Raw genomic sequence first — 8,038 nt, forward strand, 5'->3', positions numbered from 1 at the left:
GGGCTGTACCAAGCTGTGCTCACAGGGGGGAGGTGCCTCACAGAAAATTCAGGAGCCTTTGCCCCGCCTAGCAGTCAGAAGCTGATCCCGAGTCAGGAGGAAAATCTGGAAAGCGCCCCTACCAGATGTGCAGATGGGATGCCCACTCCAGATCCACCCACTCGCAAACTGAAAAACCCAGGAAGCCACGTTTGAAAGCTCTTTCTGTTTCCAGGGAGAAACAGAACTTTCAGGGAGGGGTCTGAGAGATTTCTGACTTTTCTGTCCCAGGGTTAATAGTGCAGACGTGGACTTTACTCGAGAGAAGACATGGAGAGAAAAATCTTAAGTGTTGGCAAAGTTCTTGCGGGCTAGGCTGCAGAATGGCCCTTGTGCACAGATCTGTGCTACTGATGAGGACTTCAGCAAGTGGGTGGGAGTGAGAGAGGGGTGAGTGAGGCACAGGGAAGAAAAGGTTGCTTGTGAAGCAACAGGTTACATCTGGCCAAAGGCAGAGATATGGGAGCAGTAAGATGAAAGTGAATGGAGTTTGATTCCACGGCAGCTGTAAGAAGCCTGATTTCTAGCCATGGGGCCGTGGAGAGCCTGCCTGGCGGCGTTAGGTGAAAAGCGGAGCAAATAACTGTGTGCACTGAAAGGCCAACCAAAAGGCTTCAGCGAGATACTCAGACCCCTGTAAAATACTATGCTGCTCCTCAGTCAAGGTCCTGTTTCCTGAGACATTGACTGGGACACCATTCCTGAGGGCAAGATTCTCAAGCCATTCTGTTTGTCTCAATTTTCAGAAACAGTGAGGGCTCCTGTCATCTCATTCCCCAGCTCTCCTGACCGATGATGTGTTAACCTTTTGACCTGAAATTACCCCTCTGCCTCTATCCCTGCACCAGCTCTGCTGCTGGCTAGTTGAGGAGAGAGAGGAAAGAGAGGGGAGAGAGATAGAGAGAGGGAGAGAAGGAGCCTAAGAAGGGTAGGAGTGCTCTCCCTACTCACTGGCCCCACATCAATATTTTTATGCAGCAGATCTGAGCAGTTCTATAACTGTGGTCTCTGAGACCTTTTCCTGGCACTTCCCCACAACTCCTTCTGTGCCTTCTTATCCTCTACGCCAAGATGGAAATTGAGCTAGAGGTAAGAGGCAATAAAAAGACCAGAACCTAGAGAAATTAGGGCTCTAAATATTGGCACCTAATTTGGTTCCTGAGTGACAGATTTCTCAAGCAAGTATCCCCCATGTTGTGGGATTTTGGCTTTGAAAGCGAGGAGAGTGTTTTGTCTGGGGTCATCTTATTCATCCGTCTTTTCCACCTCCATAATTTTCAAATGAGTAGAGAATCATCAAGTCTGGGAATTAGAAGGAACTTTAGAAGTCATATCTACCTTCCTGCTCAGTGCAGAAGTATTGTCCTGATAATCTGGAAAGTGCATCCCTCTGGAAAGCTGCTTGTCCCAGGTTTGGATATCCCCTAATTGTTTTTAAAAACACACAACGTATTCCTCAGGTTGAGCACAAATTAGCTTTACATAAACCATTTCAAATTCCTCTATAACATGACAGATATCTGTCATGTCAGTCCAAGTCTTTTGTCCTCTAGGCGAAATATCCTCAATTCATTTAAATCATACCTCATGGGACATGGTTTCCAGATCTTTTGCTATTCAGAGCATAGATCTGCTCAATGTGTAGCTCATAGCTCAATTAAAACCCTCTTTTGTGTCTTGCTCGAACTACTATTATTTGCCTGAGTCTACCCTTATACAACTAACTTTTATTTTAACCTAGACACTGGGATTTACATGCATCCTCAATAACCATCACCTTGTTTATTTTTATTTCAATTTACCCGCTTATGATTTTTCTAGATCTTGAGTCTCTCATCTAAAATATCAGATCTTATACCAATATTTCTCAAACCTTTTTTTTCATGATCACACCCCTAAAGAGCCTTTTTAGACATTTTTCCTAATCTCTCCCCATGAAATTTTAATAACACTGATATGCTCTGTATATGTTTATTTACTCTCTACAGATCTGTGCTCTGTAGGTAAAATATTTTTTTCACTCATCAAGAACCAATTTTGCCCTCTTGGGGGCGATATCGCCCCCGGTTGAAAGTGCATACTCTGGATCATCAAGTTTCTTTTATCTGCATATTTGATCAACGTGACTAATAAAAATATTGAATGAAATAGGGTCCAGGACAGAATACAGCAGCTTGACTTTAGAGCCCTGCCCTTATTAAAAATCACTTTTAACAACGTTGTTCAAACTTGAGACAATCTGTATAACTTCTGCTACCACCCAGCTCCAATTTTTCCTTCTTCTCCATGAGGATATTATAAGACTTTTTCAAATGTCTCACTGAAATCCAGATCCATTACACTACCGTATTCCCTTCATCTACCCTTTTAGATACTCATTCAAAAAAGGAAATGGGCTTGGTTAAGCATGACTTGCTTTTAGTGAGTTCATGCTTACCCCTAGTGATTTCCGCTCCCTTTCTAAAGCCTCCAAAATGATGTGCTTAATAGTGCATTCTATACCTTTGCCAAAGACCAATGCCATGCTCACTGGTCTGCAGTTTCCAGGATATACGTTTTGCACCCTGCAACACCACCCCCGCCTTCAATAAAACTTGGAACAACATTTGCCTGCCTCCTTGCGCCTCTCACCTATTCCCTTTGCCATAATTTCTCAAAGGTTACTAAGACTGGCTCTGTGATCACACCTGCACATTCTCTCAGTAGCCTCGGATGTAATTTGTCTGGGCCTGGAAACTTGAACTCATTGAAGGCAGCTAAGTACTCCCTTATTATCTCCTCATCTATCTTGGGCTTTAATTCTCTTTCCAGTTCAAAGATCATGCTCCTCAATGGAGAGGTCAAGTAACTTGCCTACAGTCACACACCTAGTAAATTGGCAGAGCTGGAATTTAAATCCAGCCCCATTTGACTCTAAAGTCTGTCTCTTAACCACCATGCTATGTAGCTTTCAAGTATCAGACGAGTGGTATGTATGGCCCATGGGTGTCATATAGGTTCCAAAGTGGGAGAGAGTGCTTCTAGCAAGAGTAGTCAGCACAGACTTGGTAAAAGAGGTGAAATATGAACTGAATCTTTTTAAGCATGAGTAGGATTTTAATAGGAAGAAAGGAGTGATGTGTGCTTTTGTGGTAAGGTGAAAGAGAAGATTGAGGATAGCATCCCAGGCAGGGGAAATCATAAAGAATCAACACCTTGGGTCTGCCTCATAGCACATTTGGTTGATCATTATGAACACTAAGAGACTACAAGTGGTCAAGAAATAGCCAAGGTGTTCCTGCCTTCCCCTAGTAAGTAACCATTCACTCAAGGTTTGTTGCTTACTAGTTATGTACCCTTGGGCAAGAAACAGTCCTCCTGAGCCTTGCTTTCCTGCTCTGTAAAATGGGAATAATAATGACCCTAGTTTAAAGGGCTGTTTTGAGGATCCAATCAGCTAGTTAATACATGTAAACTATTTAGAACACTGCCTGGTGTACAACTGGGGCTCGACAATTATTAATTACTGTCATTACTATTATTACTGTGATTCATTTATTCATTCCATAAGCATTTACTGAGCTTCTTCTATGTGCCAGATACTATGTTAGATCTTGGGGATATAATGGTCAGCAATAAGAAACATGATCTCAGCCCTCAATTAGTTAAAGATCAGCCATTCATTTATTTTGTGGAAGTTCTCAGTCTGCGCTATTTTTTTGTTTGTTTCATATTCTGGGTAAAGTGCTACATTTTACTTATCCTTGCAAAAGTTTTCACCTCCTTCAAAAGTCTGTGGGGATAGTTGTAAGCACCCTTTTGATTCAGTAGCCCAGGATTGGTAGAGCAAGTTGGTGGTTACTCTCTCCAAGATGCTTTAAGATTCTGGTTAATTCCATCTCAGCCCTCACCCAAGTCTTGAATTCTGCCCTTTGCATCCTCTAGCTGCATTCCTAGCCCAATCTTTTCTCTCACCTTGGGCATTTTTCATCCCTAGGTTGTAAAATCGATTTCCCCTATGGGGAAAACCCAGCAGCACCCGGTGTTGGGGGGTAGGGGTGGCCAATGCCGCACATCAGTATAGTGTGGTGAGGCAGCGTAAGGGCAATAACATTTGGTTTTGGCCAGCTAACTGCAGTCCCTGCTTCTTTTGACTTTACAGTCCCCCAAGGCCAGTGAGAGTGTGAACAGAAGCCACGGAAGAGGTTGGACTGTCAGCTTCCAAACCAAATAGCCTGGGGCCAGTGTGGGGTGGAGCTCAACCAAGACTTTGGGAGGGGGTAAATTGGATGTCTTCCCTGTTGGCCTGGTTAACACAAAAATATGCCTCACTGGGCTGTCGGCAGAACTTCCTTTAATTAGGGGAAGCAACTCATTTGCCTTGTCCACTAAAGGGCTCTACTTTCTTACTATTAGTTAAAGGAAACTTCCGTCCCTAGTAATAGAAATAAATGGTTACAGAGGTTCCTAATCTCTGACTATATCAAATCTGTACCCCTCTGCTTGGTTTCCAAGGCCCTTCCCCCACTCTGGGATGTCATTTTAGCCATTTCCCATCATCAGTTTTACCACGACTCCTTGGCACTGGTCTAGCTGGCCTTTGGGTTCCATTTATCAGGGCTGGACAACATCTTGAGGAACACAGCCACCACTGATTGATGCCGGGGCAGGGAACTCGGGGCTGGGAAGTTTGGGTGGAGATGACACTTTGGATAAAGATGTCATCCTAAACTGAAGCATACATTGTAGCTGAATGTCAGCCCCAGAGAGCTGATCACTGGGTGCCAGGTAAGAGTGGGCGAGGTCATGAACAGAAGGCCAGATAAGGAGCCAGGAACTGAGGTGATCCAGAACTTATGGGTCAGGAAGCATGATTCAATCCAATCCCCATGTTTTAACCCAATATGTCCCCCTACTGGGACGGTCCTTTCTCACTCCTCCATCTCTCTAAGTTGGCCTTATCCTTTCATTCTCCAACCTTACTTTCTCCATGAAGCCTTCTTCCTCCCTCACTGATCTGCAACCCCTCAGACTGATTATCTCACTTTGAGTCAGAATCATATAATGTGAGTTCTAATTAATCGTTCTCCAAATGTTTCATGTGTGTGGTACTTAGTGTGTGGTTTTCTCAATTGCAAACCCCTGGAGGACAGCACTTCTGACTTTTGTTCTCCCCATAGTGCAAAGCACAGGGTGAGGCATCAAGAGGAGATGCAGTACATATACTTGTACTTGGCAATGGAGTCCAGAGACATTCAGAGTGGATGCCGGTAGCCACTCAGCCAGAGAGCCTGAGATGGTCCCATCAGTGCTTAGAAAATCACATACTCACTGAAGGTGCTTAGAAAATCAGGTAGAACTCTCTTCTGGGATTTCAAAACTTGAGAAACAGGGGAGGTCTGACATAATGATAATATCTCTTTGTCAAAGCTACATATCCATAAACGGCCCTCTGAGTGCTGAGAGAGCTTATAGATTTAGAAGAAATAGAGTGGAGGCTGCCTTGAGCTGCCATGGAGTCTGAGAGTTAAGGAAAGATAGGGAGGGGTCTAGAAGTGAACAGAACGATGTAAATTTTCCAACATGGGAGAAAGGACTTTTTTTTTCCACTCCAGTAAAATGTCATTCATCTGGGCTCCACTAATTCAGGATTTTTGAAAAATGGGACTAAAGAAGGCTGTAGCTTGTTATAGCCAGATCTTGAAAGAATAGAGTTGCTAAACTAATTAAGCCTCCCCTATGTTGGGACAGAGAGTGGAGGATGGGACAAGGTCTTGTTTGACTTAGTTAAAAGACGTTTTCCCAGTTGCCTCCTAGAGCTCTTTAGAAGTCTCATTAAGCTAATTATAAGTCCCAGTTGTACAGTCATTCTTGTCCTATTTCCCCTTGTTGTAAATACTTAGGAGTATTAAAACTGCATTTTGAAGATCTCCAATTTCGACTTTTCACTATTTTAGATTCCTTCTCCCTCCTCAGCTGGTACCAAGAAAGAAGGGACTGTGGAAAGCCACAAAGTACTGGGTGCTATCATGTGCTATCTCATTTAATCTTCACAGAAACAACTCTGTACAGAGGTATTGTTTTTCCTGCTAAACAGAGATAGGGAAGATGCTGGGTGGAGGGTGGGGTGATGGTGGTGGAGTGTTAAGTAACCAGCCTCTGACCACACAGGAAGGAAATAATGGAGCCCTGTTTTTATAAAAACAATTCTTTCACCTCCAAAGTCCTACAGCTTTCTCCTGGCCCATGTTGCCTCTAAATTGAAAATAACCATTAAGTGATAGGGGATTCAAAGACTTTTCTTGACAAATCTTGCTTTACTAACTCATTTAAAGGGGCCACGAATTCATGAGAACAGACGGCCAAGAACAGAGGTGATATTCATAATAGCCCAAACCTGCAAGCAGCCCAGATATCCTAATTTTAGAAATGGAGAACAGATGACTGTTTGTCACGGGTGGGGAAGAGGGTTGCAGGAGGGATGTGGGTACAGTTATGAAAGGGTAATACCACGAAGGATCCTTGAGGTGATGGCACTGTTCCGTACCTTGCCCGTGGTGGTAAATACATGAACCCACATGTGATAAAATTGTATAGAACTAAATGCACACACAGATGAGTATAAGTGAACGAGGAAAGTGGAATAAGATCTGTGAATTCTATCAGTGTCAGTATCCTAGCTGCCATGTAGTAGAGTTTTACAAAATTTACTATTAGGAAAATCTGGGGAAAGGGTAAACAAGATCTCGCTCTGTACTATCTGTTACAACTGCAGGAGAATCTCAACATTTCAATTTTTAAAAAGGAGTGAAATCATATGATATTTATCTTTCTCTTTCTAACTTATTTCACTTAGTGTAATACCCTTCAGGTCCATCCATGTTATGGCAAATGATAAGAACTCATCTTTTTATGGCTGAGTAGTATTCCATTATATATTTACCACATCTTCTTTATCCATTCATCTGCTGAAGGTCACTTACGTTGTTTCCATATCTTGGCTACTATAAATAATGCTTCAATAAACATGGGGGTGCATATATCTTTTTCAATTAGTGTTTTCATATTCCTTGGATATATACTCAGAAATGGAATAGCTGGATCATACGTGGTAGTTCTGTTTTTAATTCTGATGAATCTCCATACTGTTTTCCATATGGTTTGCACTAGTGTATTCCTACCAACAGTGTGTGAGGGTTCCCTTTTCTCCACATCCTCACCAATCAAGATTTTAAAATTTCTTTCCTTTTTGATAATAACCATTCTGAAAGGTGTGAGGTGATACCTCATTGTGGTTTTGATTTGCATTTCCCTAGTACTTAGTGATCCTAAACCTTTTTTCATGTGCCTGTTGGCCATCTGCATGTATTATGCTAAGTGAAGTAAGTTGGACAGAGAAAGAAAAATACTGTATGATTTCACTCATATGTGGAATTAAAAAAATTAAGTGAATGAACAAACCAAATCAAACCAAAACAAACACACGGATACAGAGAAGAGTAGTGGTTCCCCGAGGGAAAGTGGGGTCGGGGGAGAGCTAAATGAGTAAAGGGGGTCAAAGGAAAACTAAACTTCTAGCGGTGAGCACACTGTAGCATATATAGAAGTAGAAACATAATGTTGTACACATGAAACTTATATAATGTTATAAACCAATGTTACCTCAATTAAAAAAAAGAGATTATATATAGTGGGGACGTTTCTGTATACATCAAACATATTCTGTCTAATTAGACAGAAACCACTTTTGAAACATGAAGTGGCAGTGGTCTGGTAAATTGAGCAGTGTAGCCAAGACTTGGAGATGGTGGGGCCCCGACTCAGGGAGGAAGTTCACACAGGTCGCTGAGCTTGACTGATTGCAAAAGAATGGGAGTGTGGTGTGAAATTCACAGGAACAGATTTCATGCTTGGGAGCCTTTCATTCAAGACCATAACTTTGCAGGTTCCTCTTGTCTTTTCTGGGAGACTGAACCCTACTCCCAGAGATCTGAACACCATGGGCCTCAGCCCGAAATGG

The sequence above is a fragment of the Camelus ferus genome, chromosome X, assembly GCF_009834535.1.
Source record: "Camelus ferus isolate YT-003-E chromosome X, BCGSAC_Cfer_1.0, whole genome shotgun sequence".
Taxonomy (NCBI): Eukaryota; Metazoa; Chordata; class Mammalia; order Artiodactyla; family Camelidae; genus Camelus; species Camelus ferus.